The sequence below is a fragment of the Mauremys mutica genome, chromosome 9 (genome assembly GCF_020497125.1).
Source record: "Mauremys mutica isolate MM-2020 ecotype Southern chromosome 9, ASM2049712v1, whole genome shotgun sequence".
Taxonomy (NCBI): domain Eukaryota; kingdom Metazoa; phylum Chordata; order Testudines; family Geoemydidae; genus Mauremys; species Mauremys mutica.
In genome coordinates, this window is record NC_059080.1 from 16,651,547 (window position 1) to 16,671,095 (window position 19,549).

At 45.0% G+C, this 19,549-nt stretch overlaps 1 long non-coding RNA gene across 2 annotated transcripts in view; it reads right to left on the bottom strand.

Annotated features, from left to right (window-relative positions):
- Positions 1-17,676, bottom strand: part of LOC123377800 — a 105,964-nt gene extending 88,288 nt beyond the window's left edge. For both annotated transcript variants that reach the window (XR_006582335.1, XR_006582334.1), the window contains exon 1: positions 17,593-17,676. This is a non-coding gene — a long non-coding RNA (uncharacterized LOC123377800). The remainder of the gene's footprint in view (positions 1-17,592) is intronic.
- Between the last annotated feature and the right edge of the window lie 1,873 nt (positions 17,677-19,549).

Consider the following 19,549-nt stretch of genomic DNA (forward strand, 5'->3'; position numbering starts at 1 on the left):
TTGCAAGGCTAGCAGCTAGAAGTGGCAGGTTTAATTCCATTCTTACTTGCGGCTGTCAATCAGGAATAGCCCCATTCAAGCCTTCAGAATGGCAGTGCTATAAAATTAATGTGAGGTGATAATCTGGCCCATAGTCCTTTACTCAAAAACAGGAAATGTTATCTGGAAGTCACCAAGAGAAAAATGATTGGACCCAGCAGTGTCATTTTTACAGGTGTCCTTTCTATTTTGTTGTACAATTGTCCTGCTAAGCGACTATAGATAATTTATGAAGTGGTTGCAGGACATCACAGATACATGGATTCTTCGGATTATGATTATACACCGATGAAGAGCTTTGCACAGAAAGCATGTCTATGCTGGTGCCATTTGTGAGATGAATGGCCACACACGATTTCAGTGTGGCTGTTATGCTGCACACTGTGACTATTCCAGAATTCAGAGCAGCAGCAACAGAGACCAAACTCAGACCTTCCATCTCCAAAAAGCACAGGCTTCTGCCATTGGAGCTAAGGAGGATCTCCATCATGGCTAGCAGTAAGCATTAAAGCAATTCTGATCCCATCTAGTCAAGGATACTGGTGTGCACACTGGCATATTACTCCACATGGGGGGAAAATCCCCTCCTGCACCAAACTAGTGGAAGGGAGAACATTATGTTTAAAAGCAGCAAAGAATCCTGTGGCACCTTATAGACTAACAGACGTTTTGCAGCATGAGCTTTCGTGGGTGAATACCCACTTCTTCGGATGCAAGTGGTGGAAATTTCCCATTTATTTATTTAGAATACCCACTTCTTCGGATGCTACTTGCATCCGAAGAAGTGGGTATTCACCCACGAAAGCTCATGCTGCAAAACGTCTGTTAGTCTATAAGGTGCCACAGGATTCTTTGCTGCTTTTACAGATCCAGACTAACACGGCTGCCCCTCTGATACTTGACATTATGTTTAAAGAATCCTCTTGAATGACAGTGCAGAGGAATTAGCGGCTGTGCCCATGGGCATGAGCATAGCTTCATAACTAGAGCTGGGCAGGAAACATTTTACCCATCCAGCCTGAACTTTTGAGAGTCTGACAAATTTTTCCAGCCCTGAATTGGGGGGAGAGAGGGGAAGGGAGGAAAGTCAAAATCTTAGAAATTTTCACAAACCAAAAGTCAGAAAACACTGCAGATCGGGTCACCTGAAAACTTTCCAGTTCAATAAATTCAAAATATGTTGATTTTGACTTTTTCATTTTAATTTTTACATATTATTAATTAAATTACAACATGAAAAGTCATTTGAAGGGACAAATGGAACATTTTCATTTCACTTAAAATTGTCAAAACAGGACAATGTCGAAATTTTCTCCAAAAGGAGACATGTTGAAGAATCTGACCCTTTCCTACAAACAGTTTTTGTTTCAACAAATGGGCATTTTCCAAAGGAAAAATGTTTTGTCAAAAAATTCCTGACCAACTCCACGCAGAATGATGCATCCCCAAGGACACATGGAGAATCTTAACCACAAGCCAGTGGATCTCAGTGCATACTTTTGCAAAACCTGCCCCTTTAAGGGCCTCCTTTGGCAGCATGGCCAGCTCAGTGGTGCCACCATTTATTTATTATCTACTTATCTATGCCACCTACTCCCTCACTCTGTCCCATCATGGAGTTAGGAAGAAGACACAGGCTGGCCTGAGATTTAAAAGAGCAGCATTAAGTAATGTGCAATTTGATGCCTGTTTTGCTGGCAGGTAAGCACCATGAGATCTGAGCACCTCTTCCAAACTAGTATCATCATTCTTTTTCTCCCCCTCCAAGGAATAGAGAGGAACATCCAGCCCCTAGATAGAATCCTTCCATCCCCATTAACAGACAATTACAATAGGCATCAAATGAGAGAATAATGATTTGTCATTTATTTTAACGTACTTCCTGGTAGTGGTTGATTTTTTTTTTAACTTACCATCTGTGCTTATACCATGATAACAAGGCTGGTGTTCACAAAACACTGCTGTTTCTTTAAAGGCCCAGAACTGATTTAAAATCGAAGTTTATCTAAATTTATTCCCATAGCTGAGAATATCACTTCCAGCTACTAGTAAACATTCCTTGGAAGCTAACCCAACAGTAGGTGCTAGTGAGTTGGACTACAATCCCCCAACCTGGGAAAGAAAATCTCTCCAACATTGTCGGGTGCATGAATGCTTTCTGCAGAAGACTGTGTAAAATGCACCAGTAATACTGAGCTCCTTTTACAATTAAGACATAATGAGGCCCAAGGAGATTTTAGTATCAATAGATTAAAAGTAATGGCTGGATTCAGGCAGCTGGAATTGAGACGCACTCTCAGAGAGAGTGCTCATGTTTGTTTTAACCAGCAGACATTGGAATAACCTTCTTTTTAAAATCCCTTGACTCTAATAACGGTGCATTTTTCCTTAGCTACTTTTTTATTTGCATTTACTCATGAAAAGCTTTAGCATCTGCAATACAAAGCAAAAATGATTAGAAAACGGATGAAAGCTTGGGATTAGGGTGCGAGTGAATTCTCTCTAGATAAACATTTGAAACCTGCATCTAAACCCTGCTTTGGAGGGGAATTCAAAGTTTTATTAAAGATCTGTTTGGTGCTCTTTGTCAGCACATACTCTAGGCAGAAGTCTGAGATTACCATCATGCTGAAGTAAGCAGACTAGTCATTTAAAAGAGACCAGATGCCTCTCTTCAGAGACAAACGCTAAGGAAGTTTCCGAAATATATTTTCAGCAGAAACAAACCCAGATTACACTAGCAAGGTGGTGGATTAATTTCATCTTTTTCAAATGGAATCACCGTTAAGGATAATGACTTTTAAAAATACAAACAAAACTAAATGACATTTTCTTGGCTAGCAATAGCTCTCTGTACTCAGAAGTAAGGAGTTTTTTTTCTGATTTTGGGGTGGGCAGGGATTTTCATGCTAACTTTAAAAGTCATCATTCTTCAAGGACATGACAAACTAGGGCCTAATTTTCTACTTCTATCTATCTAATGAGGGGGAGTTTTATTAATTAAACCCTTTGTGACCCCCAAATGTAAAAGTATGGGTTATCACATGAGAGAGATAAATAATAATATCCAGTGACCCAGTAGTGAATAAGAAACTCTGAATGAGATTTTTTTATTAACTCTGTGTTTGAAGTGTCATTCTATCCTAAATTTAAACAGAAGGCATGAACCTACCAAAATATGGAAATAAACTTGAATTGTATTTCAAATGGTTTTGTTCATATGCGATGCAGTGTTCCCAAATTTCTTATTAAGCCATTGAGGCATTGTTCCATTTGTTAGATTATTTTAAATTACTCAGAATGATTAAGTTTCTGGTGGAGTTATTTGGACTTGAAAGGCACCTTTATTTACCTCATTTATCATGTACGGCAGCATTCTGCTGAAGTGTGGAGGTAAACAATTTTAAATAGCTAGTCTTTGCGGCTTGGAATGCAGTCATCTTGTCTATCTTGACCACAAGTTTTGGGGGGGAAAGCAGATTTAAGTAGTACCAATTACAGTTTTATCTGTATTTCAATCTGAATTAATAATTTACCATTAAGATCAGCAATAGAGAAATAGGAGGAAGATAATAAATATTCATTCATCTTCAGTGGCTTGTAGGTTTTTAGCAAAAACATTAATAGAGATTACAAAAACAGAAAACAAAAATATAAATGATCCAGTCATCAGGAATGAAAAAAGCTGCCTTCCAAGTACATCTGACAAAACTGCACCCACATTAGACTTGTGTATTTACAGAAATTCTTATTGTGGAGAAAAATATTTTTTTCTGGTGTTAAACAATAAATGTATAGCAGTGCCTTCCAGAAACAAGTGTTTGCATGCTGCAGTATTAAAAAAAAAAGTCCTGGTCAGGTTCCCTCACTTTGCTACTCCAGTTTTAGGCTGGGATAATTCCATTGATTTCAGTATATAGCTTTTCCTTAAAATTCAGTCTGAGTGAAATTTCACTTTCATGCAAGCAGCAAACACAAGGCCTATGTGTAATTCACTGTTCAGGCACTCAGATACTAGGGTGATGGGTGGTAGTATCCTAAGGATTTTATACCACCACCTATCACCCTAGTACGAGTGTCTAATACAGTGAATGTTGCTGGTTCCCTTCTGTATAGAGCCAGGGCCTTTAGCTCAAGCTGTAGAAACTCATGCTTCTAACTCCCAAGGTCCTTGGTTTCAACTCTCATCACTAGGGCTGGGTAGGCAGAACCAGATTTTCCATTGTGCAGGAAATTGTGCAATTTAGAAAAAAATCTCCATTCCAAAAGAGAACAAAAACATTTGAAATTTCTGACAGAATTAAATTCTGAAACAAAAGTTTCATTTTGAATCAATTGAAACATTTCATTAAAATTGAGACGTTTCATTCCAATTTCCACTTTTTTAAATTTTCACCTTTTATACAAAACAATGAACTCCATTTCGAAAAGTCATTTTGAAACAAAGATATGGAATTGTTCCATTCTGAAAATATCAAACTGGGGTGTTATGTGATTGCAATGCTGCACCTGGGGGCTTGTTCGAAATGAAAGTGTCCAAATCAACATGGGTTTTAAATATTTCGATTCCAACAAAAATGACATTTTTCATCAAAAAATTGTGTTATCAAAACATTTCCAACCAGATCTACTGGTCACAATCTTCATCGTGGCCTTTATGGTATGGTATGGTATGGTATGGTACAGCCACATTGCAATTTTATAGGCCCACTGCCAGAGTCTTATCAGTCTGAGTCTGCTGACCCGGGCCAGTCACAAGTCTTTTACTGCAGCCTACACGGACCCTAAGTCCTCACCTCTGATATCCAAGAACTGCCCTGTTCCATTTCTCTGCACAGGGCTGAATTTCACCTTCTTTGCTGCAACGTAGAAGGTGCTGCTAGAAGACACAGCTTTTTAAAACAAAAAACAAATTTCCCCCAAAACAATCCATTTAACTGCATTATTACTGTTTGTGAGAAAATTGGCATTCATGTCAGAGGAGGACTAACTGGGACTAACGTTGCTATGAGTCGGGCACAGGGCTGGCTCACCTCCCTCCCCACAGTTCTACAAAGCTCTTCAATCCCTCCTAGTCCAGGTCTGACCTCCACACACTCAATCTGCAGCATTCCCTGCTTCTCAGTCCTGTCCCTCACACGTTGCCAAGGCGGCTCAGTTCTGAGTCTTGTTAGAATCATAGACTTTAAGGTCAGAAGAGGCAGTGCAAGTTACAGCAGCTTTGACTTGCACTGACCACCTTTGCCTCCCCACCCCTCACAGTGCCAAGAAGCCAGCTAGGGATTATGCCCACTGAGTAACTGAAAGAGAAGACAGTTACCTTTTCCGTAACTGGTGTTCTTCGAGATGTGTTGCTCATGTCTATTGTTCGCCACGTGCACCGGTGCCGGAAGTTTTTCCCCTAGCAGTACCCGTAGGGGAGCGCCCCAGCGACCCCTGGAGTGGTGCTTCCATGACACGGTATAAGGAACACTGCACACTCCCCCCACCCTCAGTTCCTTCTTGACAGACAACTCCAACAGAGGGGAAGGAGGGCGGGATGTGGAATAGACATGAGCAACACATCTTGAAGAACGCCAGTTACGGAAAGGGTAACTGTCTTTTCTTCTTCGAGTGATTGCTCCTGTGTATTCCACAATAGGTGATTCCAAGCTGTATCTCTTGGAGGTGGGAAGGAGTTCACAAACTCTCGGGACGGAGTACAGCCCTTCCGAACCTGGTGTCATCCCTAGTCTGGGAGACGATCGCATAGTGCGAGGTGAACGTGTGAACTGAAGACCATGTGGCAGTCCTACAAATGTCCTGAATGGGGACATGAGCCAAAAAGGCAGCCGACGAGGCCTGCACCCAAGTCGAGTGCGCCCTCACAATTGGTGGCGGAGGGATTCCCGCCAGGTCATAACAGGCACGGATGCACGAGGTGATCCAGTTGGAGAGCCACTGAGTGAAGATCGGCCAATCTTCCATGCGCTCAGCCAAGGTGATGAACAGTTGCGGGGACTTTCTAAACGGCTTAGTCCACCTCCAGGTAAAATGCCAGAGCCCGTCTCACATCCAGTGTGTGGAGGCAGCGCTCCACACTGGACACATGGGGCTTGGGGCAGAGGACTGGCAGAAAAATGTCCTGACTCATATGAGAGGCGAAGACCACCTTCAGGAGGAACGAAGGGTGTGGGCGGAACTGGACCTTATCTTTATGAAACACTGTGTATGGGGGCTCGGAGGTCAGGGCCCTGAGCTACAAGACCTGCCTAGCTGTTGTGATCGCAACCAGGAAGGCCACCTTCCACGAGAGGTGTGACCAGAAGCATGTGGCTAGCAGCTCAAACGGGGGCCCCGTGAGACGGGACAACACCAGAACAACACCAGGATGGGACAACACCAGGTTTAGGTCCCACTGCGGGACTCGGGACTTAACATACGGGAAGAGACAATCCAACCCCTTAAGAAATCAGCCATTCATAGCATGAGGGTCCCGTACCAATGCTGCCTGGGCCATGCCAGGGCAATCAGAATGACCCAGGCCTTGTCTGTCTTTATTTTTTCCAGAACCTTGCCGATCAGCAGGAACGGAGGAAAGGCATAGAGAAACTGTCCTGACCAGGAGAGGAGGAAGGCATAGGAGATAGCGCCCCGTCCCAGGCCCTCCTGGAGCAGAACCGGGGGCAGCGATGGCTCTGCCAAGTCGCAAACAGGTCCACCTGGGGAGTTCTCCACACTTGGAAAAGTCTGTGCATCACCTCTGGTGGAGAGACCACTCATGCTGAGAGGAGAAGTCCCTGCTCAAGTGATCCACCCATGCATTCCAGGCACCTGGCAAATGGAAGGCCTGTAGGCAGATGTCATGGGCTATACAAAATGCCACAAAGCCCTCAGGCTATAGGATAAGGGCAGAGGATCGGGTCCCGCCTTGCCTGTTGATGTAGAACATTGAGGCCGTGTCATCCGTGAGGACCCTGACCACCCGGCCCTCTAGGTGCAAGCAAAAGGCCATGCACACCAGCCGTACTGCCCTGAACTCCTTGATGTTTATGTGAAGAGTCAGATCCTGAGCCAACCACAGACCTTGGCTCTGAACGTTCTCCACATGGGCCCCCCATCCCAGGTCCGACGCATCGGACACCAGCTCCAGCGACGGGGCCCTGCCCCTGAACGGGGCCCTTTGGAGCATGTTTCTCAGGGAGGACCACCACAGTAGGGAGGTGATCACTGGCTCGGTTACTGTGGGGACTTTGTCCATCCTGTCCCTGGCCTGGGAGAACTCCGAGGCCAACCAGAGCTGGAGGGCCCTCATCCTGAGTGTGGCGTGACGGACCACATACGTGCACACTGACATGTGACCCAAGAGTTGGAGGCATGCTCTGGCTGTTGTCAAGGAAACTTTGTGACCATGTCAATGAGCCCCTTCAGGGTTCTGAACTTGTCCAGTGAGAGAGAGGCTCTGGCCAAAGAGGCATCCAGGACCGCCCCGACAAACTCTATGCATTGTACCGTGACTAACATGGACTTGGTGTTGTTTACCAACAGGCCCAAAGTGGCACACATAGACAGAAGGAGCACCACATGATCCCGCACCTGTGACCAGGAGCTGCCCTTGACCAACCAGTCATCCAGATAGGGGAAGATCTGGACCCCCCGGTGCCTGAGGTAGGCCACCACCACCAACATACATTTCGTGATTACCCTGGGAGCAGTGGACAGGCCAAACAGGAGGACCGTAAATTGGTAGTGTTTCTGCCCCACTGTGAAACAGAGGAAGCGTCTGTGCCCCTCGAATATATGAATGTGGAAGTACATGTCCTACAGTTTGAGGGTGGCATACCAGTCCCCGGGATCCAGGGACGGAATGATGGAGGCCAGAGAGAACATGCAGAGTTGAGCTTCACCATGTACTGGTTCAGGGCTCGCAGGTCCAAGATAAGCCTCAGTCCCACTTCGGCCTTCAGGATAAGGAAATAGCGGGAGTAGTACCCCTTGCCCTTGAACTCCCTGGGTACTGCTTCCACCACTCCTAGGCCCAGGAGCCGCCCATCTCCTGCGTGAGGAGAGCCTCGTGTGAGGGGTCCCCCAGGAGGGACAGGGGCGGGGCATGGTTGGGTGAGGAGGAACTAAACTGGAGGGTGTAGCCCCAGGAGATGGTGTTGAGGACCCATTGGTCTGAGGTCAGCTGCAGCCACTCCGAGAGGAAACCCCACAACTGATTGGAGAACAGAAGCTTTATTGAGGGTGGATCCCTGATGAGAACTGGCAGGGTGCCCCCAGGCATCCCGTCAAAACCGCCTTTTCCCATTTCCTTCCCTTGGAGGACCCAGGCTGCCTCTGTGGGCGTCTCTTACAGTCCCACGACTTCTTATAAGCAGTCTCGTATTTTGGGTAGGTGGCCTGAGCAGGAGTCTGCTGCGGCTTGAACTTAGGTTTAGCCGGAGCCGGAACATAGAGACCCAGAGTCTGGAGAGTCGTGCGGGAGTCTTTCGGGCCAGGCAGCTTTGTATCCATTTGTTCCGTAAACAGAGCTTTGCCGTCAAATGGGAGGCCCTGCAGGGAGGTCTGCGCGTCGCTGGACAGCCCAGAGAGCAGGATGCCCTTCTCATGGACATTGCGGAGGCCATGGACCGCGCAGACATGTCCGCTGCATCCGAAGCCACCTGCCAGGTTGCTTGGCAGCTGCTGTACCCTCCTCCACCAGCACTTTGAACTCCTTCCTGTCATGCTCCGGGAGGGAGTCCTCGAACTTGGGCAGGGAGCCTCACAGATTGAACTCAGACCGGCCCAGGAGAGCCTGGTGGTTTGCCACCCGTAACTGGAAGCTTGAGGACAAATAAAATTTTCCTTCCAAAAGAGTCCAGCCTCCTCGAATTTTTATTTTTCGGGGTAGGGGCTGGCTGGCCCTGCCGTTCCCTGTGGTTGACCGACTCGACCACATGGGAGTTAGGAGCAGGGTGGGTGTATAAGTATTCATGCCTCTTGGCAGGTACAAAATACTTGCGTTCCACTCTCTGAAAGATGGGGGCCAATGAGGGCAGGGTTTGCCACAGGGCATTAGAAATTTTCGCCACCCCTTCATGGAGAGGCAAGGCCACCCTGCCCGGCGTCGAGGAGGACAGCATGTTAAACAGGGAGTCCAAGGGCTCCTCCATCTCCTCTGCTTGGAGGTGGAGGCTTGATGCCTTTTTTAATACTTCTTGGTGGGCCCTAAAGTCCTACTACGGGGAGGGTGAGGAGGCTGGCTCAGTACTCTGGTTGTCCACTGGCACTGGAGGGTCCACCACCGGTTCGGTCTCTGGGCACGGTGCCGAGGATGTACGTCCCACCGACTCCTTCCTCGAAGGTCTGGAGAGGGAGGACGATGCGTCGGGGGCCACAGTGCCCACTGGTACCATTGGGCCGGCCACGGAGCCCAGTGCCACTGGCACCAGCGGAGCCTGCTGTTCGGCCTGGCTGGCCTAACCCATCGATGGATGACTACGTAGGGAGGCCAGGCTGACATATGACCTGCCACTGTCCTTGGACCGGGAGGAGCAGTGGCGTCGGGAGTGATGCTGACCACAGGACAGCAATCCTGATGTGGAGGACTGATACCATCAGTAACAGCTACTCTGTGATTGGCTCTGGCAGACGGACCCGCGACAGCGAGACGCCAGCGATCGATGCCCGGGGCTACGGAGCCGGTGCCGTGGTGGGATCCTGGAGCGGGATGCCGAATGGGAATGACATCAACGTTTGTGCCGTGATCGGCTGCGATAGCCCCTCCGAGATGAGGACCTTTGGCGACGTCTGCCTCGGTCCTGTCAGTGTTCGGTCCTCGAGTCGAAGCGGTGCTGAGAGTCTCAGTCAGACAGAACCCAACCAGACAGCCTGGTGGGCGTCTAGGGCGATCCATCTGGACTTTGCCCTGAATGGACGCTGGGTGGCAAATGGCATTGGTAACATTCCCTCGACCGAGTCTGGTACCGAGCCAGGGGCGACTGCAGAGATCCCAGTGGCAGCTTGCCTCTAGAGCGCAGGGCCGACATTGGCAGTGCTCCTGGTACCAGCATGGACATAACATCCTGGGCCACCTGCCGGGCCTCTGGTGTGGAGGGCATCCGGACACTTGGGGAGGCCTGCTCCGAATGGGCCAGGCTACTCTGCTCGACTTGAGTCGGAGGCTTAGAGGCCGGTTGGGATCGAGGACTGTCCGACGTGGGCCTAGCTCTGCCTCGGGTTTACTCCGGTGCCACAGTGAAGAAGGCCTCTTCCTAGCCTCCTTGGCGTGCCCCATGGATGGGGAGCGGTGCTGACTAGTGCCACACACTGACACCACGGTGGCTGGTGCCAACTTGGAGCGGCGCACCAGAGCCAGGGTCAGCGCCGACTCCATCAGAATAGCCCCGAGCCTAATGTCCCTTTCTCTCTTGGTCCGAGGCTTAAACAACTTGCAAATCTTGCAGCAATCGCTGAGATGGGTTTCCACAAAACAGCATAGACAGTCCGCATGCAGATCACTCACTGGCATAGATCGCCTACAAGTGTTGCACGACTTAATACCCGAGGCATGGGGCATGCCCCAGCCCGGGTGCTCTAGCTAAACTAAATTAACTAAATAACTAACTAACTACAGGTACCATACACTGAATGAACAAGCAGTTTTGGGGATGAGCTACAGCAAAGCTGGACCAGAGCAGTTCCGAAGCACCTTCACTGGTGGCAAGAAGGAACTGAGGGAGGGGGGAGTGCACAGAGCCCCATATGCCATGCCATGGAGTTGCCACTCCAGGGGTTGCTAGAGCGCTCCCCTACGGGTACTGCTAGGGGAAAAACTTCTGGCACCGCTGCACGTGGCGAGAACACACACCTATTGTGGAATACACATGAGCAATCACTCGAAGAAGAATTTAACATGACTTGCTCAAGTTCATGTAGTGAGTCGAGGGCAGAACTGAGAACAGAATGCAACAGCTGTAACTTCCAATCACCTGTTCTAACCGTGTCTAACTCCCCTATCCTTGTCATTTCAAACACCAAAAACTGCAAGACATCCAGATTTGTGACAGGAACGTATTTATTGCATGCAGTCAACATGCACTAATTAGAGATTCTAAAAATCACACAAGTTAAGAAAGATCCTAAGGTAAATAAAATGAGGTTTTTATTAAAACCAAATCGCAAATAAAGTTGCTGGCACTTGTGCAAATCACTGAGTTGCTTTCCAGATAACATTAGCATCCAAAACATCTAGGGTACACATTTCACTTCTGAAAGCTAAGAAGCTTTAACTTTAGTGTCTTGTTCCCACAATATATTATTAGTGTAAAGGATCTGATGTTTCATATGTGTGTCTTTGTCCACTTCCAATAGCAGTGCCAAGTGCATTTATTTGAAGGACATTATTTTAATGAAGTCATTTATGCCCTTAAAATTAATATGTCAGAGCAGTTAAAGTCTAGTGACTGTAACCAAACCAAATAATGTATAATGGAGAAATGTAATGAGATAGAAAAAAATATAGCCAGAAGTCAAGGTTAAATAGCTAACTTAAAAAGGAGAGAGAGAGAGAGAAAGCAAAGACAACTTCAGTGATACGTCCCCTTGACATAACATAGAAGGAAACTAATATACTGTCATCATTATCCTATATACCACAGTCAATTAGGATTTATGGCTGTCACTATACTGCACACTGGAGGCATCCAGGAGTTACAATGATATAAGTGTAGATAAAACTTTGGCTGTTTGGTTCTAGAAGCACAGTCCCCGAATGCTTGATCTGTAGAGAATCCCCTTTAGCAATGACAATATATCACTGACTCTTGCCTAGGTCTGACATTCTCTCCAGTAACTGGACATGGAACTCATCTAAAGTCAGCATGGTGCAAAGCTCATGCTTAACAGTGAGTTGTGAAGGAGGAGTACATTTTACACACAAAGTCTATTAAGGTAGAACATGCATTAATACTGCAGAAGTGTTCACTCTTTAGCCAACTCGCTAAGCCAATTAGAGAAGGAACAGCTCTTACTACAGTGAGCGGAAGAAAAATATTTCATTCATCACAAAAGTAAATTCATTTTTGTTGTAAGTCAGTGAAGACTAGTATTGCTGCAGTTTCTTAAGCTAGAAGAGTACTGCTTGAGCCAGTGTTTCCCAGCTTCTACTAATGGACTGCTTCTTTCCCACCCCCCTCAGAAAAAATTAAATCAGTCATGCCCCCTCCTGCCCTAAATGGCAACGTGAGTAACCAAAGTACATTGTGCAGATATTCATTGTGCTGTCCTCCCTTTTGCTTTGATAGCAGTGAAATAGTTAACCACGTTGACATTTAAAATCATCAACAGCACCTGAGTTAATCCCCAGTGAAATGAATGAAGTATTTCATGCTTCAAAGCTAGTGTTTCAGGCACTCTGCAAACTCAGGTCATGTTCTGAAGGGCTTCTTTGCTACTATAACAGCTAAAGACTAACAACAACAAAAAGAAATCTGGGACCCTGGAGAACAACTGAAGGAACTGTTCATGCCCCCTATCCCTGCTCCAGCAAACCATGCAGTAAGACTTCTCCTTCAATATGTACAATAATAAATATATTACTGAGCCACTAGCTGTCTCCGTGTGCTATGCAGAGCTCTAGGCTCGGCATGGACCCTGGTAAATAAAAGAGACAATGCTGAGACTAAAGCTTTGTAGAAACCTGTTCAGGTCTAGAGTTGTATTTGTTTGGATTTTAACAAATGCCCACCTGTTTAAGAAAGATTGATTCCACCTATCATGCCAGGACAGAGCCCGACTATAGTCTATGATTTCTGTATATGTACATGATCTATTATCTATGAAAAGCATGTAATAGGATTAGGCCCTATTCATCTGTGTATCTTATTTCAGTCTGTTTCTTGCAATTGTTCATATTAGATTATTTCTTCACCATTAACACAGGACCATGTTCATTTCATAAGCACTTCAAATAAAGATACATGTAGGGCTGTTTGCATTTGCTGAACTGAAGGCCTGACAGATTTTCACATGGTCTGTTCCTTGGAACGTAGAGTTCACTAGTGTGATCAACCTCATCTCCAATCCAATGTTACTGACACTCTCAGAGGTCTCTCTTCAAACTGGGCTAATGGCCTCCTGAGCATTCATGAGGCAAAGAAATGTAATTTAATTTGTGATTGCATAACCCAGTCACGGAAGCCAGCAAGTAGCCTGAGTTTTCATTTCTTTCATAGTAGACATTTAATTATATGATAATTACTTACAGCTTGCTGCTCAGCTTCTACTTTTATGAAATATAAATTGCACTTCACTCAAAAGTGCAAGATGAGCATTTAAAAGGCTTCATTAAATAAGTTTTAAGATTTTTCTTATGACTTTCTCTAAGCTCTAGAATAGAAAGTAGATGTACCTGTAAACAGAAACTTGTTTCACAGAACAACAAAGCAGAATTCCGAATGAAACACTGAGACACGTGAGCTTTACAAGACAAAAAATTAACTTTTAACATACCCTTGCTTAACAAACAAAATATTGCTGTCAATCTGGTTTATGGAAAGGACAATAAGCAGGGAAGCCAATGATGCTAAATCACAATTTTATTACCAGGCTCAATATATTTGTTATTTTTCTTGAAGTCCCAGCTCCTGGAATCATGTGATTAAATTAGCCTATGCACTTTTATTTTACATAACCAAATCTCACTCATGGTTGCATAGAAAAGTTTGAAAATGTGAACCCAAAAGACTCAAAAACAAAAGGCAAATAGGGAGCACTCAATGTGTTTGGAGTTTTATTGTTTTGGAAAAAAAACTTCATTTTTTTGTGCTTGCCTTGTGATTTTTGCATGTTCGGGGTTGGCATTGTTAGTACAGATTCCCTGTCAGATCTCTCCAGCTACTTAGGATTAGGCCAGATCATCAGTGTGTGGATCTGCAACCTCCAAGTGCTGCAGAAAGTCGCCTTGCTGATTAGTACAGGTGACACTCTTCCCTCTTGAGCTGGTACTAATCCAGTACCCCAATAGGATGCTACGGAGGCAGTGTTGCCACAGGAGCTGGCACAGATTGACAATCAAGCCATAAATATATCCAGAACCCCCTTTTACTAAAGTGTTTCAGTACTTGTCATCCCAGACAGAACTGAGAAGTCCAGAGATGTGCCAAATGAATTTATTATGGGGGAAATCTATATACAATATTCTGAAGATCAAACAGGGAGGATTTTTTAAAATTATATTTATTGCAAACTACTGCTGCATTCACTAAACATGAAAATACAATAAGATAATAAAGCTAATGCTCACAAGCGACATGCAGAGATTTTAGGGATTCTGTTCCTTGGGAAAAGAAGATACTCAGATTTGCAATGTCTTCCTTTAATTGCATCAAGCTGCCATACGAAAGGCAATTAAGCCATCCTTCTAGAGTGCCTTGTCATTCTGAAGGTTTATGACAAACAATTTGTAAATACACTGACATTTAAGCCACACTTGGAGAGAAAGGCAACAAACAACAATGGCAAGTGGGAGCACTAACTCATTTCGAGTCTGCAAAACATATCAGTGAAAACCCGGCCCAGTCAGGGCCAGATTCTAGTCCCCTATAGTAACATGAGGTGAAGTGACCTGGATTCATATCAGTGTAATCGGATCAGAATCTGTTCCACGGTGTCTGTCGATGGGCACATCTACACTGCAAAGTGACGGTGTGGTTGGAGCGTGAGCAGGTAGACCCATGCAAGCTTTTGTCTAGCTAGTGGGGGTAACAATAGCAGTGAAGACGCAGTGGCACAGGGTAGTCGCCCAAGTTCATCCCCAGCAGGCTTGCACTGTGGACACTAGCTCCTGCTGAAGTCTGTGCCACTGTGTCTTCACTGCTATTGTTACCCACACTAGCTAGATTACTGCTAGCATGGAGATGCCTACCAGCACTACGATCACACCTTCCCTGGCAGTGTAGATAGGGTAACCAGACAGCAAGTGTGAAAAATCAGGACAGGGGGTGGAGGGTAATAGGAGCCTATATTAGAAAAAGACCCAAAAATCAGGACATCTGGTCACCCTAAGTGTAGCTGTACCCTTAGTCCAAGCACCTTGCAATAAGGAGCAGTATTCGTCCATCAGCTTATACAGTTTTTCCATCTTACACTGTCTCCATCAGCTAAAACAGATGGCGGGGCAAACTGAGCCTCTTATTTAGCTGAAGAGAATCACTTTCTCACATTAAACATCACTCATTAGCAGTTGTTAATGACATTAGGTCCAGGCACAGAAATTTGCATAGAAATTGTTACAGGGCATAGCCACTCCCAATGATCATATTGATTTCCCAGTGCTTTTGCAGCAAATGCTGCTGCCTCTAAATTGATTCCTTTGGAGATGGCTATAGATAACACAACTGTTCAACTGTGACACCAGAATATAAACAGATTGAGATTCCGTTGGCTCAGTTGACTTGGGAGATCTATAAATACATACAGTCTTTCATGGTAGCAAAGTATGATAGTAGTGCTGATATTTTAAGCTTAATATTTAATACATTCTCAAAGTCAAGGTAGTTTTGCACTTTTCTATGTTCTACAGACCAGTCTGAATAATTGCTTAAAATGTGTCATCCAACTTTTTCCACCTACCCAGTACACCTGAAGGTCAAATTAAAATGAAGGTCAAACACGGGTAATTTATTTCAAGAATTGTGGCTCAGCCATTCTTTGCCACCTCCCTTTGAAGCTTCTGGCCTTATGTTACAATGGAGAAGAGAGACGGCATCTATGGAACAGCAGAGCACTTATAAAACCGCCACAGATTCAGGGTTTATGGTGTGCACTATGCAGACAAGTGTGCCCTCTTCAAAAAATTAATCTGCAGCTATTGCGGAAAGAGATTTTTTTTTGTCCTCCGTCCCGCTGCCTGTGCTAGCAGCGACAAGCAGACATTTCTGGAGATCACACAACTGTAGCGTCAGAGGCATGCCCATCATCTCATTCCCTGAGATCTGTAGCCATCTTCAGACAGTAAGTGAATTCAATTTAGGTTTTCACCATGACAGATTGTGGAGATATATTTTTCAAGGAGTCCCTAGCCAGTGGAGTGGCTGAGTTAAGCAAAACCACTCAAGTTAATATCTGGGTACAGTACAAGCACAACACTCCCAATTTACTGTCATTTGAGGTCAGCAATTAATCAAATCAGAAAAACAACAGCAGTGGGTGAGAGTAAATGTGATGAAAGTTCATCTTTATTTTACTGAGTGCACGAATGGGCATGCCACATCCTATCACTTCATTCTGAAGAGCGTCTTTCACAGTGGCTGCAACACAGAACCCTTAACACAGTTATGTAACAGCAAAGGAGGAAATTAAGAGAAGGGAGAGCAATTATATTTTCAGTTGAGATTTTAAATTAATTGGGAGGAAGTGGAAGGCTGTTCTAGATGGCAGTGCTAGAGGAGCAGGCAGAAGAATAAAACAATTGAGGACCTGATCCTGAAAATCCTTAACCATCTGTATATATTCTATGGGGCCACATTCTGACACTTTTACTTACGTTGATCAGTACCTTGCTCCATCTGTGGTCCCACTGAAATCAGCCTAATACAGGAACTACAATTCCCAGTTAGCTACACGTTTTTATTGTATATGAAAAATTTCTAGAGGTTCGGTTTTCTTATATAACAGTCAGCTCTTGAAACTTTATTGTCTCCTCATCTCCCCAAAACATTTAAACAATTCAGAAAGCAATAAACTGCAGTTACCTGGACAAAAAATATCCACTAGAAATCCTAAAAGTGCCCTGACCCAGGCTCTGGGAAGCAGGAAATGAGGATATCTGAAAGCCAATGCGGCTGGTCAACATTCTTCAAATTGGCAACATACATTTTTGGTGGTATCTTGCATTTTGACCACCACTACTACAAAAAAAAAAGGAAAATATTAAGACTATTTCTGTGACTATTTCTTCCTGCTTTGCACCCACATAGAGGGCTAGTTGAAATTTGGGGAATTCTGATTAAAATCAAAATTCTAAATTTCAACCCAAAAAATGGGGGGGACAAGGGTTTTAAAATTTTCATAAAATTCTCCCCCCACCCATTTTTCATCAGCTCTGAAGGACACCTGGAATTCTCCACAGAAAGTGAGATAGCTAGATGGACAATCAGCATGCCGGAAGAGTTTTTTTTTTTAAACTTGACCCTTGTGTTGTAGCATGAGGCATAAAGATACAGATACAAATGACCACCGTGATCAGGACATTCTCTTATCTGAGTTCTAGACACCTGCGTGTTACTTCCTTGAGTATGACATTTGGTATAACTTTATCTTTGCTGCATATTATCATGAGCCATTACTTCTCATTATTAACCACAGAAGACTCTTTTGCTTAATTGGTTTTCAAGCTAAGACTGTATCCATGACCTGCAACCTATTCACCACCATTAATTACTGATCTATTATTTTTCTAATCTGCCAGTGATTTCTGTACCTTCTGAAATAATTTGTGTAGTACTAGCTACACCATGTCGTTCACAACAGTGACCTGACACTGAACCCACATGGAAAGGTAAACATAACAGGAATAAGAATACTCACTGGCTGGGAAGAAAGAGATGCTGGTAGCAGGAACCACTTGCAAAATGGCGATTTTAGGGCTGCTTTGGTCTTCCAAATGGAATCCCCGTGGCCCCCTTTAAATCTTTTTCCTGAGGGGAGAAGTGTGGATTGTTCCGGAAGGAGGAAGTGCTGTTGGGGGAGGGGGAGCAGAGAGAGAAGGGAGAGGACATGGGGGCGGGGAGAGACAGGGGGTGTCTGGGGCTCCAGACAGAAGGGCTGCAGGAAGCAGGCCCTCGCAGTGTGAAGCCGCCGAGAACCTTCCTGAAGCCTGGGAGGGACAGAGCGGCTGATCGGGGACACCCCAGGACAGGAGTCAGGAGGAGCACCATGCCAGGGAGGAATCGCCTGAGAAGGACAAACGAGCTGGATCCAGTATCACTGCTGCTCAGAGCTGTATGGGCTTGGGGCCGTGAATTTGCTGGTGAGTTTGCATTGGGAATAAGGAGGGATACTGTTAGCTGGTGAAGTGGGGAGGTGGTCGCGCTGTGTGGCTTTGCAGAAAGCGGCAGAAGAGGCCCCGGAGGGGTTTGCTGGGGAAAGTTTACTGGTGCCAAAGATGACCAGGAACACCCAAGACTCACCACAGGACTGGAACTTTGCCCAGGACCCCTGAACTGTGTGTGCAGACACATTGCTGGGTGCCTGCCCTTTCAGACTGTGGTTCCACTGGGCCTGTGAAGCCTTGTGTTGAATGCAACCCTGTTGTACCACACCCCCATCTTTCCCCCGTTTTTCTCCTTTCTTCCCCGTTTGGTGATAACTGCAAGATTGTGTGGTCTTTTCTCTCCTGGCTTCTCTCTGGCATACTGCTTCTCAAAGAGTAGTCCATGAATGAGTATTCTGTGGAGCCCATCCTGGTGGTGTGAGAAATGAACCTTTGAGAACCAAGTAGCAAGGATGTTCAAATAGGGTGAAAATCTTGCAAAATGCATAAAAAGGCTGGAGAGCTGTTGCTCTAATGATACATGATATTGCAGTTCTATTGAATTCAGCTGGTGTTCTGTGTCCAGAACAACAGCCCAACCAGGACCTTAGAGGATACACTGTAATTTAAATCTGTAATTAAAATAAAACTCCTAAACTGCAAACTTTTATACCTCTCAATCTGTGCTTCTACCTTTCTGTCAGGCTGAGGCATTTTTAAAGCCCATTGCAAGACATAACACTGCTCTCCTCCCAGGAAGTTAAGTGATAAGACCTCTGATAACATCTGTGAACAGACAGGTGTACTTTGTGCTCCACTGAAGAATGTCCCATTTTTCATAGGAGGATACTGCTTGGGAACCTCATTAGAAACCAAATTACAACCTGCATCAGATTTACACTAATGTATTGACATCTACAGCACTTGTTAAATGAACCGTAAATCCAATACTCTAAAGTCATTTTCAACTGAATCAAATCAGGTTCCAGTCAAAAGAATTGCAATTGTGATATACTTAATGCCTGGCACTTTCATGGTGTCTCTAGCTAGAACATTTCAGACACAGAGAGAACATTTTAAACCCAGGAACAGTGCAAACTAAATTGGACACACTGCATGCATACTAAAGATGGTGCCAGGAGTCTAAGGAAAATAATTGACTCTAATTGACTAGTTGGTAAAGCAATCCAAGCATCCACAGTTCTCTATAGTAATCTGCTTTCAATATACTTTATTTCCTTCTCTCTTTGTTAATTTATACTTTCTTATTGTAAATAATATTTGTTTTCATTTCCTAGAATCCATGCTAAGGGTAGGAATAAATGGTACATTTTCAGAATGGAGAGGAGTAACTAGTGGTATTACCCAAGGGTCAGTCCTAGACCAATCCTATTCAACTTATTCATAAATGATCTGGAGAAAGGGGTAAACAGTGAGATGGCAAAGTTTGCAGACGATACTAAACTGCTCAAGATAGTTAAGACCAAAGCAGACTGTGAAGAACTTCAAAAA